Below are 15,155 nucleotides of genomic sequence, written 5' to 3' on the forward strand. Positions count from 1 at the left end.
CAAGAGTTACAAGAAAAAGCCTTATTTACTTGCTTTGGTTTCCACATGCGGTCGTCTTAGGTTTGTTACACAAACCAGTAGTTTATTTTTATTGTGAGTAATCTCTCTAAAAATCTCCAAATATGCACAATGTTATTCAGTAGAAGGCATGGGGAAGTCACCAATCTAGTTTGACTTCCAAACACAAAGACAACTAACATGGAAACCCTCTTGCCGCACAGCTTTTTAGCAAGAGGAACAAAGCTTTGGTTCAGGACAGCCGAAGTCTTCCTTTGCAAACAGATGCTGTCTGGGTGTTATCACCTAGATCTGAACCCTGTGCCATTCACACTAGGAATTTTCATTTTCAGTTTCCATTTCCTCTCCTGTGGATACTCACAGGAGTCCTGATAATCTCCACAACAGCAATACCATGCTTTTTTCTTCAGAAAAAAAAAAAATGCTGTCACTGGTGGGTTGAGCCACCTCAACATTCTGGTCCTCAAAGAAAACCTGGCAGTGACCTCGCACTCCATCTAACCTCACCTCCATTCAGGGGGCAGAGGCTCCCCTCGGCTCCGTGTAAGATACAATCACGTTTTGTTTGTTCATTTGCCAAGTTCTTGCTGGTTTAAAGACATGACTCCATTAGGCCACTCTGGGTCTAGCACGGCGTCTCCCAGCTTGGGCGGCTGCCTGAGCTTAGGTGATTGATTGGAGCTTTGATCATGAGAGTCAAGACAAGTCTGCAAAGGGTAGCCGTGCTCTGTAGTCTCTCCACGTCGAGCCTGACTGTGTGATTTGTATGAGTATATGTTGCCATATACTTCTAGATTAATGTGCTGCACTCCCGTATGAAATAACCCCACTTCCTGCTGAATCAGAAGACTTGCAGGTATCTTCACACAGTTACATAGCGTGTTTCATGAGAAAGACTGAAACAAGCAGTTACCCAAATACCTTGAGAAAAGGATAGATGCAATCATGTATTTTTCTCTTTTAACTCATAAGACAAGATGGAAAACATGGTTCATACATCAAATTAGCAACCCTCAGGAACTCCTCGTTCTTCAGCCAGCTTCACCTATGGTTGGAAGCAAAAAACCACTGTTTCTAAAATACATCTATTCCTAAAAAAGCCCCTGTTACTCCCACCTCTTTTTACCCAAAACAAGTATGAACAACAAAAAATGAAGGCATCACAGCCACAAAAATGTCCTTATTGTTTTGTATGCATCACTGTGTTTCCATAAATACCAGCCCAGCTGCTGTTGAAATAATCTTCAAGTTTCTTAGTCTATTCTATTCTGCTCATGTGTCCATATTAAATGGGCTGTTTTCATAAGGCCAAAATATCTCTTTCCAATGAACTGAATTTAGCATTCAGCAAATGCTGCTCAACCATCCCTCAGACCATTACGTTTGTAAGTTATTTTGGGGGTTTGGCAAAGCCATTAGCATCAGCCTCAGAACAGCCCTTCAAAATGTGTGCTCAGCTAAATTCACTTAATATAAAAAAATATTTAAAAGTCCAACCAAGTCGCCCACCTTCCTTTTTGCTTCCCATTCTATGGGATTGTTTTCAACTAAAATACCATGTGGGTGTATATGTTCTACTGCCTCATCCAAATGGATGTGGATACAGATTATTATGAATAATTTTCATGCATTTACATTCTCCTGAAGAACATTTTGGGAAGGGGAATGCGTACCTTACATTTTACATAGAAACTTTTATATGTTTAAAAAATTAAAAGTATCCTCTGTTTTTTAGGAATCTAGGATCATTGGATTGGAGGGCATCAGCTGATTCAGCAAGTTTGTAATCCCCTGCAGTCTGAAACGGTCACATGATCCATAGTTAGTCCAGTAATATCCAAGAAAACATCTAGTCCAGAAACAACCACATATTGCAAGTTTTAAAACACCCATTAAAAACCCCAAGTAACTGCTTACTGACCTTTATGAAGTTGAAAATGCCTAAAGTGGCTGGAGTTTTTACAATACCTCAAGGAATGTTGCTCTCTGTCTTCAGAAACCCCTGATATTTGCCCAAATTGCCCCGAGATATGGCATTTTAAAATTAATCTCTGATTTGACCCTCATGCGGCGACCTCTTTAGTTGTATGGACTTGCAGTAAGAAGTATGATGCTTCTACAACTTGATACTACAGTTTTATCGTAATTTTTAATGTTTTAGCCTAAAGTCAAAAGTGCCTAGTTGATTCATAAGATTAGGGTTTAAGGCTGATTTTAGTCTTATTTTCCCTATCTATGTCCTGTTTGCAGTTCAAGAAGGAATGCAAAATATCCTTATACTTAAAATATGGTAGCAGAAAAGCTCTGAAGGGGAGATCAGCAAAAATATTTCACTGAGTCATAAATAACTTGGATCTGTGCATAAGATTTGATTCAGATTCAGAGGAGCACTCCTGGAAACTGAAATGAAGTTCAGAGAGCTTTATGTGTATTTTTACACTTCAATTCCCTGCTACTCTTCCTCTCCTCCCTTCGTCTTTTTAGTTTCATCATTCTGTTTCTCTCTGCTGTTTTCCTTGTGTTTCCTTCTCAAATGAAATACTTCCCATGTTTCCTATGGCTGTTAGCCTACTTACAGACAAAAACTTTAGGTAGCCTATAATTTTATCTGTCCTGTGCAAGATTGGGGATGGGATTGTGGGATCTTTGCTGGAGTTGGGACTGGACATCTCGGGTCAGTTGGGATGAGCATCCAGCAGCCTGGCTGCTCACCTTGTGAGCGTTCTCATCCCGAGCAAGCTGGCTGAAAAACAGAGGAGCAGGAGCTGACATAGTGAGCAGACTCCAAGTGTCTCCTTAATTTCATAAATGAAGTTTCTTTCTGTGTTATGTGGAATCACTATTTAACATCTGTGTTCCCATCTCGGAGACGATGCTGATGTTTCTCCCACCAGCTGCTGTTGATGAGCTCGTTCACGTTTGCCAGCGTATCCTCTGTGTGATGTCCAATGCTAATCGAGTCACGGTGAAGCGTTGCTGCTGGGTCAGAATTGTTGGCACCTGCCAACAACAGCAAAATCAGATTTTAAAATTTATGTTCCCAACTATATGCACAAGACTGACATTTCTTCAGCCGATGCTCTCTCCCCAGTCTCCACGTGTACCCTAGGTGCCTGTGGAAGAGGCCCAGTATTTAAGCTGTAAAATCCAGGGGTTGTTATCTTATTCTACAGAGACTGGCTTCTTTGTGTCACCGCTGTGTTCCTGGCCAGGAAAGCCATGTGCTGAAACTGCCCTCATGATACCTAAATAGTGGATAAACAGAAACTTTTAATTTTCACTGCTAGTATCATTCTCCACGCTCTCTAAAGAACTGCTCACCAAATATCATGAGTTCTTGATGGATGTATGAACGCTGCCTAATCGAAAGTGCAGAAAGAGGGTTTTGTTGGGATTTTTCTCTCTCTCTCTCTTTCAGTTATTAAGTAGATTAAATAAATAAAAATAATTCCCTTTCACTTGTGGTCCAGTGTAAGCAAGTTTATGACGTTTGTTGCCTTGGGATTTATACATTAGAATAACCTTTGGTTCCAACATTTTCCACAGATTTGCCAGCAAACATTGCTCTTTAATTTGGCTTAATCTGCACATCATGGAGGATGGGAATAGAAAAGACCAGGAATGCTTCTGCATTGCTCATACTAGTCTACCTTACTCATTTAAAATCAAGGTGGAACTAATGTAAGCAAGGACCGAGCTCGCATTTAAAAACAGTGTATTTTCATTTAACATCATCTGAGAGGTTTCCTTGGTAGATGGACTTCTGGCAAATTCCTCCTAAATCCTTGTTTGCTTCTTAGCTGTGGTGATGTACAAGGAAATCGAGCTACCAGATTTGGCTGATGGTGTAAGATTTCTCCAGACATCTGGCAGATTCAGTGTTGGATCAAGCATTTCTTAAGAAATTTTTCAAGTAGATATAATCTGAGCCACAAGATTCAGATCATCAGACCAATTTTGGGGGTGTTCGGGTTCTGTGGTTTTGGTTTGGACCCATCTTATTTCTTAATGTTATGGTCGACAAGTCCTCCTTGTTCCAATGTGCAGATTGGCTCTGAAAAAAAAAATAAACAGTGGAAAAAAACTTTTCATATGGACAAAACATAAAACCATCCCCATGTTCTGTCTGAATTTTTCCAGGGGAATTGGAACCTTCTGAATAGCCCTGTGAAAGACCCCAGAAAAGACTGAAGTTTTACTTCAACCAATTACCCCAAATTCTCAGGAGAGATTCACTGCTGGGGTAAGCAGGTGTGATGCTCCTGACTACAACAGCTGTCTTGAAGGTAAGCTTGCAAATTTATTGGTTCTATTTTCAGCGAACCATTTTTTTTTTTCACACTGTCCAGAGCAATCTATTATGTGTGTAGCTGGCAGAAACAAGAGCATAATCTTGTCTCTCCTTGCCTTTTTTCTTTTCCCTTCCTGCTTTCCGTTTATTGATCTAATTCCTGTTGGGAACTTTTTCTTTTTTTGGATTCTAAGTACATCGAACAAGAGTAATGTGTCATCAATCTGTCTCTTTCAAAAGTTGCATTATATGCTTTTCTTCTTGGTGTGTGGGTGGAAGAACAAGCTGGAGTATTTTCATGGATAATCTCTATGCCAACAAGCAAACACTGCATTATGTATAATAACAAATAATGATTCACTGAGATGGTGTTAGCAAGGTCCGGAAGTGCTAATGAACCTCATACAAGTTCACATCTCATACAATTTCTGCTGAATCTCTAATCTCCAGTGCTTTAGAGGGAACAAAATAACACAAAATACAGAGCCAAATTATGTGTTGAGGAGGAGAGGGGAATATTTATCTTCCCACAGGTGATCAGCAAACACTACGATGCCTGAGATCAATATAATGTAAGCGTGGTGTAGACAGATAAGATAAAGAGCAATAAAACTCCTTTTTAACTTTAAACAAGTGTAAATATTTCTATTCATTTTTCACCAGCAGTGTTGCCTTGTTAGAGGTCTTGTTATACATTCAGATGCATCTCACTTAATTTAGAGCATCTAGGCTTTCTGTCCAGTAAATGGAGAAATCTGCGTATCTTCAGATGGTGATTCAACCCATCTGTCTCAGCTTAGGATGGGATAATTTATTATTTGGTAGAACAGTCTCTCTCCTTTGACTCCTGCTGGATAGAACCACTATCTTTGATTACAAATTTAAATATTTGATTGATATATTTGCATGAAATAAATCTGGATTTATTTCTAGAAAATGGAAAGTAGGGTTCTTTTGTTTGTTTTGCACATTTTGTGAGTTTTTTTAAAGTTTATAACAACTTTGTTCCATATCTACCAAGTCAAATACATCATTTCACTTTGGAAAAAAAAACTTCCCTAAAGCCAAAATCCTCATCTGAATCTACGTCTTCCAGCACATTTATCAGTCCTGGTGAAGGTGTTCTCCTGAAGACTTTAAGCAGATAAGTTAGCATGAATCCCACAGTGACAAACAAAAATAAACATAAAATCGAAGTACTAATTTTACGTGCGTATTAGAAACTTTCTGGGCATTCTACTGAATCCCCCACAAGGTATTCAGGTAGTTTCGTGCTGGTGGAAATACGATGAAATTCTGTAGTTGATTTTCTTTGCAGTGAATTTATACTTAATAATGATGATAGACTAATGTTGATTTACGCACAGTTGGTTTCAACATAAGCCAACAGAGTTGCCTTACAAATCACTGCCTTTTTGATGGCAGGACAGCGAGATGGCAAGGCAATAGGTATAAATTACACTTAGTTTACTTAAGAAATAAGTCTGCATCATCAACATAGGAAAGACATCCAGCATCACTTCTACCATGAGTATGCAGTCCAAGGAAAGCAAATAACTAGCAACAAAAATCTCAGAAGGAGCCTTCCTAGGGCATTCACAGGTCCTCTTGGAAGGATAAAAATGGTCCATGATCCATCATTCATAAATTCACTGATCATATCAGGCTGTTTATAAGCAAACTTGGTTTCATGTGGTGCCAGACAAAGATGTAAACACTGGCTGGTGCCGGCAAGGAACATCACAACCCGTATCGCTCTGTGCTGCACTCAGAATGCATGGGAGTAAGAAGGGGGTTTATTTTGGGGATATGTAACAGTTTAAATCATTGAAAATCATTGTTTCGATACAATATTGGAAGAAGCATATTAAGCAGGCTGGGCTGATATTTTAGCAATTGCTTCTGCAAGTCTGTAGCTGACTAAAACTGTCAGCAACAAAAAAGGATGTGTTTGGAAATGGGCCTGTAACTTCCAAGAGTTTCAGGCTCCTGGGATTGCTCCCCTAGGTGAGGGGAAACAACTGCTCTCTAAAAGGCAGGAAAAACACAGCCAACAGTCAGCAAGTTGTTTATAGTAGAAACTATTGATACCCTCATACTGTGCACAAGGTACCGAAAAGTAACTTGGAATGGGATAAAAGGGACAAACTTGTAATAACATTAATAAATGCTTCCACCAACAATAGTGTGTAGGCACCAGGGATTAATACAGGTATTAACCTTACCCATGTTTTCTTAAACTTAATATTTGATAAAACTGATAGTGGTCTGTATTTCCAAATAATTTCATATCTACAAGATATGTCCAGCACTGTGCAAAAAGAATGCAGGGTTTTAAAAGCTTTCCCATGTAGGGATGGAGCATGTATAGCCTCTGAGCCCACCATAATATGGCAGTTGTTTCTGGCTCTACTACTTACACCAAATCGTTACATTCATAGGGCTGTGTCCTTTGCTGAAATAAGTTGTGGCCCGTCTGCAGTGACTATAGCCTGAGTTAAACATAGGAGTTAACCTTCCCTGAGCATTGGTTTGTCCAATTTCCTTTGCTCAGTAGTGACTTTTGACAATACCAAAATGAAACGACTAAAGCAACTGCCTGCTCGGTTCCCCAGGAGACAAACCCAGCTTTGCCTCCTCCTCCTTCCTGCGCAGGTAACGAAGCTCAAAGTCAAGTCACTCCACAGTGTTTCAAAGCAAATACTTCATACAACTGACCAGTAACAAGAGATCAAGGTAGCTGAATTCTATAAACCATGGTGTGGAAGGACATTATTTTTTTTCCCCTCTCTCAAAGCCATGACAGTGCCTGATCAGTTAAAGGTCTATGGGTTTATGTCTCTCTGCCTGTGTCTGTCTGGAATCGAGGAAATTAGGATTAAAAAATTAATCTTGTATTTTAGTTAAGTGGAAACTCACTGCTCCCCTTTAATAGCATAAATTTTTTAATCAGCAGGATTTTTTCAGTAAGCACATCACCATTTATTTACCCTAAGAGAGAGTTTATGGCAAGGCTGGTTGTTTTTTTGTTTCCTCAGCAACACTGGTGTTTTTTGTATGTACTTTAATCTCAGCCCCAGCTTTGTCAATATTTGGTCTTATCTTAAAGAACTCCAAAGCAGGGTCGAAAGAAAGCAAACTCTCCCTCCAGAAAACAAATATCAGTTATTTACCTACCTCAATCACAAAGCACTCTTTGGACAAGTTCAGAATAGAAATGGCAAGAAAGCCTAGTTCTCCAGACAGACCTGTGTTGTGGTTTAAACCCACCGGCCCCTTTCCCCCCAATGGCTGTTGATATGGAACAAATGTGGTTTTCTGGCACTTGGCTGCTGCATGAGCTCACCAGGCAGAGCGGACGGTGGCAGAGCATCACCCGCTGTGCAGTCCCTGGAGGTAAAATCTTGGCCATATTAAACCTGTGTTTCTTTTACTATTGGCTACAAGAACAAACTGTCACCTCTACCTTTTAGAGTCTGAAAGCACAATTCAAGCAGTCCCTATTTATGAATGTTTTCTGGAAATACATTAGGACTAAATTGCAGAGTGGGAGGCAAGCTGTTAGAATTGAAGGATTATTTTAGAGCAAGAACTGCTGGGTGTAAATTAACAGTGAATGTATTTTGGCTGGGAATTGAAATGAGGATTCTGGCCATCAAAACAAAAGAGGTTCTGGAACAATGTCTGAGCGTGAGCAGTGGTTAACAATCTACCTTTTTTTAAGAATAAAAAAAAAATTGTCAGGGTTGCACTTTTAGGATAACCCGTCATTTACTGTGATAGTTTCATGGTGATGGAGTATCTAAAGGTGCAACATCCATTTCTTTCCATTGCACATTTCTGCTGTGTATCACATGAATGTTATTATGCACGTTCAAATTAGGCTTTAGTCTGTTAAACTCTCCCTAAATTTGCATAGGCAGTGTAGTGGCAGGGGGAGATACAGAAATAACTAGGACAAGCAGGACACATCAAATATACGTATGTACTTACCTCAGAAAAATACTTGTATGGAAATATCCCATTACGGATGAAAAATCAGAACGTTCATGAGCATGTCGTGTCATTGGGGACTTCTCATACAACGCAGTTTCCCTCTTGTTAACCCACTCTTTAAAGCAAATTACTGAGCTGTGCAGGGACTAACAGAACGCTGTGTGTGTGAAAGCACACACTATTCACACCCCTCTTTCTAGATCCTTTTGAAAAAATGCATTGAAAATTCATTGAGTTTAATACACCGTACCAGCGTTCATTTTAGTTCTTGCAAAACACTTCCAACTGCACTTTAGAAGTGCAGGCTCAGAGCATCAGTGTCAGCCTGGTTTTCCAGAACGCGTCCTTAGAAACAAATTTACCAAGCAGCAGCAATCTCTATAATTTCTGTAATCTCTATAATTTCCTTACAATACAATGATGGTCATCACTAGAGCCAGGTTCTCCCAGACAACTACCACAAAAGGAAGAATAGGAATGGGAAAAGACAGTAAAAGATACTCTAATGTCACTGTAGGAACCATGCAGGGTTGAACTCTAAATTTCAATCATGTTGATATGAATGAATCTAGTGGAGACTAGTGGCTAGTTCACGCATACAAATACCACGATAAATTTGATAATAGGTCCCTGAAGCAGAAGGCTATAAAGGATTTATATACTCCTCTGTGTAGTCATAGCACTAGAGAATCAGACTGGGTTAAAGGAGCCTGTGTGTTAATACCTCACACTTTTATAATCCCCCTTCCCACCTTTTTTATATCAATAGTATGCATAATGTTCATTTTGTGAATATTCTCTGTCTGAGCTTTCTGTTTTAGCATTACATTGCTCTGTTTTAGCATTACATTGCTCACCACATGGTACTGTTTAAATGCTCTGATTAGAACACACATTCAGTTACCTGCCAGTAAGGCTCTACAGATATTAGGACACTATGAAATTACTCTAAGTTTATAGAATTTAAGAGAGCAGATCATTTAATATACCCTCTCATCAAGACTGTATAGTAGAAATAGTCTTTTGAGAATGATTTCACTTAATTACATAAAATTTACATTTTTGAAGAATAACCTCTGTAGCATCTGAAAAAGTTTCCATAGAACACTGTTGGATTCATCTGTATTAACCCATGAAGGTCTGAGCTCCCATTGACTGTCATGGACGAGCTTCACTGCAAAGCTTGTGCATTGCAGAACTGGAAGACACTGGGTTTGCACTGGTGTCCAGGGAGGAACGCTCTGCAGTGTGTTTGCTTGTTCTGTGGTGTGTCTTTCTGGTGAAGTCTGAGGCGAGTCGAGAAGACGAAGACTGAAGGATCAGTAGGGATGACTCAGGAGATGTTTTGCTTTTACTATAGTCCCCCCAGAGTGGAAACTTTGGAGGAATCCTTTCTCTAAGATAATATTAATTGTAATTTATTACGTACTATGTTTCTACTAGCTAAAGAGAAAAGAAAGTAGTAAGTCCAGTGTTTGGCGATGGGTATCTGCCTGGTAAAAAAAAAAAAAAAGTACAAGCTTATACAGACGAAGTGTGTAAAAAGTAAGGAGTGAATCACTGGCAATGGGAACTCTGTCAGAATTAGGAAATTAAGTTCATTAAAGGTGTGGTAACTTAATTTTCTATGCAAGCATGTAATGATGAGGGCTGGGCAGAAAAAAATGTTCAGACATCCAGTTTAACACAAACCCACCCAAACTTGGCAAGGTGGAGCGTCCCCAGCTCCGCCCAGCCTCCTGGCTCCCTATTTAGATTACATTTGCTCTAAATAGTCCAAATTAGCCCTGACTGTGTACCCTCCTTGTCCCCTTCATTAGCATCCCGTTGTGACAGCTCTGTGGGCTGCTGCAAGCGTTCGTGTGGGGCAGCTCCCCAAAGCCCCCCCGGGGGACTCCCCATATGGCTCCCGTGTCTGAGAGGGGGAGGAAGATGCATCCCAGATGGAGACATGGCCCCACTTTTCCTCCGCATGAGGCACCTTCCAAAGCGCAGCCCCCTTCTGCCCTCCTGCTGCTGCTCGGGAAGGAAGACGGACTCTGCTTTCCACCTTGTTTATGAATTTGTGTTTCTGAGTATCCGTGGTTGTGGCATCAGTTGTTCCCTGACCCATTTCCAGCATCCATGGGACTATGCGATTGCTTTTCCCCAGCTGGGGTCTTGCTAACTTCTTTAAACTTCTGTCAACTAATAACACCAATGTACTGGAATCATATAATCCTTCTATTAAGCATCAGCATTCCCTGCTCTTGTAGGTGCTCTAAGGCATATTTATGCATAAGTGTGTGGTAGATGAACAAGTCTTCCCTCTGATTATTGAGAGAAAACCCAGAAATGAAACCTCCTTTTTACTCAGATTGACTCTTTATATTCACGACTTCTTGATTCAAATCAAAGGCATAAAACCAACATCTGCTTTGACCTCATCATATGGTCCTTTTACAACTAAAACTTTATAACTGGCTTAAAAATCACACTCACTGACTCACTTATTCTTAAAATGCTTAAGCTAAAATTAAACAAATCTTTTTTTTTTCCCAAACAAACACCAAGATTTCACTCCTTTCTAGTTTTACTAAGGGTCACGTGGTTGCCTCGACCAAACAGAGATCCTGGATCAAGTTACCAAAGCCCATGAAATCACTCTGGTTCATATCTATATACCTAAAATGAGAATCCTGTCCATGTTCTTGAATTCTCTGTGTAGGTTACTGTAGCCAAAATTTCTGGTGGCCTATTAGCATTATATAAAACTATAAAGATTTCCTGTTTCAGCAAGCAGCAGGTTTCACAGAAAATCTGAACTGGATTATTTCAGGGAAAGTCAGTCAAAAATTGCAGTGAGAGACACTGAGATACCACCAAAAGTTTCTGCTGCCCATGTGAAGGGACTGTCCCTCCACTCCCACCCCAGCCATCCATGGCATGGTCCTTCTTGGACTTTGGAATAAAAGGCTTTAAGAAAGCACCTTCTGGGGTGTACAGTTACTTCATAGATGGCATAGCAACATGTCAGCTGAGATCCTGGGGGATATACAACAGCAGTCTCCTGGCTTCAGCGGAGCTGTGTTGCTCTACGTTGATAAGAGCAGTGAACAGGGACTGAAATTTGACATTTCTTTACAACCGCTGATTGTGCATCTCCTTTTGGATTCATAACAGGCTCTTACTAACGCTGGCCTTATTGCCCGTGCCCAAAGGCCGTGATTAATCTAGTTCCAATTAATGTTCGTTTCCACACCACCTAAATCAAATTCTGAGCTATGGCCTCCTAAGTAGGAGACGAGCCCCAAGCAACCGCCAGAAACCGCGGCTCCATCCTCGTCATCGTCAGCCGATGGAGCTGCCGGGGGGGCACAAGGGGAGCTCCCGCCACCGAAGCAGGCAGCGGGGCAGGTGACTTGTTATAACATGGATTTTCGACACTGCACATTTCACTGCGGATTTGCTGTGTTTTTATTCCGCCTTCTGAAAGCTGTGAGAGTGAACATTATTAAAATTAAAAAAAAAAAAAGGGCAAAAAGAAAACAGTGAAAAGCAACAAGGAAGGTTTCTGTCCAAAAAAAAGTCCGAAACTGGCTCCAATTGGACCTCAGTACGGAAATGCTGGAACTTGTACCCTCCAGTGGCAAAATAAAACAGGCTACCATTATTAGAAATTTTCTACAGCTAAAGATGTAACATCATAGCTAAATTCAGTCAGAGACAGGTCGAGCAACAAAAACCAGGAGCCAAGGCAGTCTAGTCTGGTCTGAAACTTGATTCAGGCACCAGATTATGAATAGATTTAACTAGTTTGCCAAATGAAAATGTAGATTTTGGCAGTGTTTGGACTTTTTTTTATTTTTTTATTTTTTTGGTGTGCTATATGTGGAGTCCTATTGCGCGCTGTGGGGATATGAGAAAAGAGCCTTTTTATATTATATAACTACTTGACGCGCATGTGTGTGTATATATAATACAAAAAACACAATTAACCCCATAACTGCTAAAAAGCCTGAAGGACCTCTGTCTGATGTCCCTTAGTAATGAACACACTTGGCACCAGGGATCACAGCCAAACTGGTTCTGCTTTTGCCTTTTATTACGAACCCATCCAGGACCACCGCTGCTGCTGCGCGTTGCCTGGGGCACGGCTGCTGTCCCGGGACAGACCTCGCAGAGGAACCCCTGGGACTGCAAAGAAGCTGGGGAGATGTGGCACCACCTGCAAAGCTGGCTCAGACCCTGTGTTGTCTGGCCACTCTTTGTAGGATATCAAAGCACATTGGGGGCCTCTTTCTGCCTTGGTCGTTCATAATCTTGATTAATTACGGTGAAAACACACGTTCATCTACCTATTTGCCGTGGGAGTCCTATGCAGTATCAGCTAGGACACCCCTGAAGGAGATAGGTGGGTATTTCAAAGTAAAAAAAGGTTTAAAATACCCACAATGCTGCAGCCCACATATGTACAGCAAGAAAAACAAACAGGCGATCTCTGGAGGTATATTTTGATGACAGATGCCAGTTCTCTGTGGTCAGACTTCGCTCTGATTCCGTTCAGGTATGTGATCTAGGAAGTAGTAAAAAAGGTAGAAGTTTAAAAAAGAAAATACAATCAAGGTGTGGAGGAGGGGATTGTCAAAGGAGAAGGGAGCAGATGCCTGCTTTCTGTGACTGCTCCTCGGCTGTGGGATTTTTTGGAGTATTTCATTAACAAGGAAAATACACATCAGTCTGTGCCTGTGTGTATTTGCCAGATGTCACTGTTGAGTCTTAGCATAAATATCTCTATTACCCTTTGAGCTTCAGAACTACTGTCACCAAGACAAAGGACACTAATTCTCCTTTGTACAGCACAAGGTTTCAGCTTCTTGTATCACAGAGCACTTAAGTCAACAGTTTGAACTGAAGTGTCTGTGTGTTAATTAATTGTAGTGGAGATGTCATGAAGCAGATAATGGAGTTTTCAGAGTTGTATAAATATGTATACATGAGAGAGAACATAACTGTCAAGCTGAGACTCTTAGAAGAACCCAAATTTTATCCCTATATCTAGTGTATTGCACAGTCTGCTGTTTTGTAAGTTGTAATGCTAAGGATTTAATATGAAATTATATTATACTTTTAGAATAATTTGGAATTAATCTCTTCAACCACTGCATGAATCCATAAATTCACTTACTGATTTAATCTTTTATTTTATTAAGTCATTCTACACACACTAAATCACTGGAAGTAGCACCAGTCTGACAGTATACCATGTTTTACCCTTCTTTACTGTGGAAGTGTTGATTAACTAGGTCCTATAAGAACTGCACTGTCTGCTGGTGTCTGTGCCAGCTCTAGGATCAGAAGAAATACAGCTTTATCACCGTGGTGTTGTGACTCTATGAGAACAGGTTTTGCCACCCAGACTACTCACATTGCATGGCATTGGTTTTCCCTTGGGGAAGTGCCAGATCAGGTCAACACAAGGTTACGTGTCATTGTACCTTTGGTGCCATCAGCATACTCCAACTATGCCAGCTGTTTAAAGTAGTTTCATTTGCAGTCAGCCCAAATTATCCGCCCAAAAGTCCATGCAGAACATAAAGAGTTACTACGTGCCCCAAAGTACCCAGGTGACCCCCCAGCCCTGATCATCATCTCTCCTAACTCAGGTGCTTGTCTGAGTGATGTTGGAGGGTTTGCAGTAGGGCCCCTCTCCGTAAAGCTGTCCTCAGGGATGCTGAGCTGGTAGAGGTGAGACGAAACTTAAAGGAGACGTTTCTCACCTCAACACCTATTTCTGGACTCTTAGTTTTCTCTTACATATTGTTATTTTTTAAAAAAAGCCTGGAAAGATATTGTGGTTAGAAACCACCTTTCTCCGTGATACCCACATCTGCGAAGGAGACGCTCTGCAATGCAAACAGCAGAGACAGCTCTCGCGGCAGCAGATTTCACACTGGGCTGAAGCATCGCAGAGGAGAATCCACATGCTGGTTTTGATATTCATTAATCATCCAGCTAATTTGTTTTTACACAGGAGCGCTGACAGCAAACGAATGTTATTATAGCAACAGCACACTGCATAATCCAGACTATTATGGTATTAGCATTGATGAAAACGACTGCTCTGTGTTCACTTATGCTCAATTCTGTATCCAACTGCAATTGTAAATATATCTATTTTTATTCACATCTGCTGAAAGAAATAGACCTACCATATGTGGCCAGAAGGATAAAAGGATTGCTGCTGTCTTTTTCTTCCTCCTCCCTCTGGTCCTTATCTCAGGAACATGAGTTGAAATCTGGCCCAGAATTTACTGACTGTTCAGAGACTTTTTATGAGGCAATGCTTTCTCAGGCTGATACTGAGAATATATATATTTATATATATATACACACACGCACACATGTATTATTATGCCTAAGGTCATTTCTCCAGTAAATCTCTTTCATATTTGTATACAGAATGCATAGGCAGTATTCACACAAGGGAGTAAAAATAATCCAGTGGTTAAGGTTAACTTGGGATTTGAGAGACCTGGTTTTAATTCTTCTCTCTGCCACAGGCTTCCTTTTTAATACGTATATATATATATACACACTCACCATGAAAAAGGCACATGGGGCATTGTCTACACTGTCCTTCAAATGCAGACTTGAACCTGCACTACAGTCTGAATCTGCATTACTTTTGCACTTTATGGTTGGGAGTCCACATTCAGCAAAGGATTTTGGTGAGCTTTGACTCACACAGGACAGGGACAGACGTGGGCCACATCCTTCAGGACAAGAAGAAACCCACTCAGCAATTCCCTTCTGTCCATACACATATGAGCTATAATAGATCTTGGTGCTGCCCTCTGCTCTATCCCGC

The sequence above is a fragment of the Strix uralensis genome, chromosome 19 (genome assembly GCF_047716275.1).
Source record: "Strix uralensis isolate ZFMK-TIS-50842 chromosome 19, bStrUra1, whole genome shotgun sequence".
Lineage (NCBI taxonomy): Eukaryota > Metazoa > Chordata > Aves > Strigiformes > Strigidae > Strix > Strix uralensis.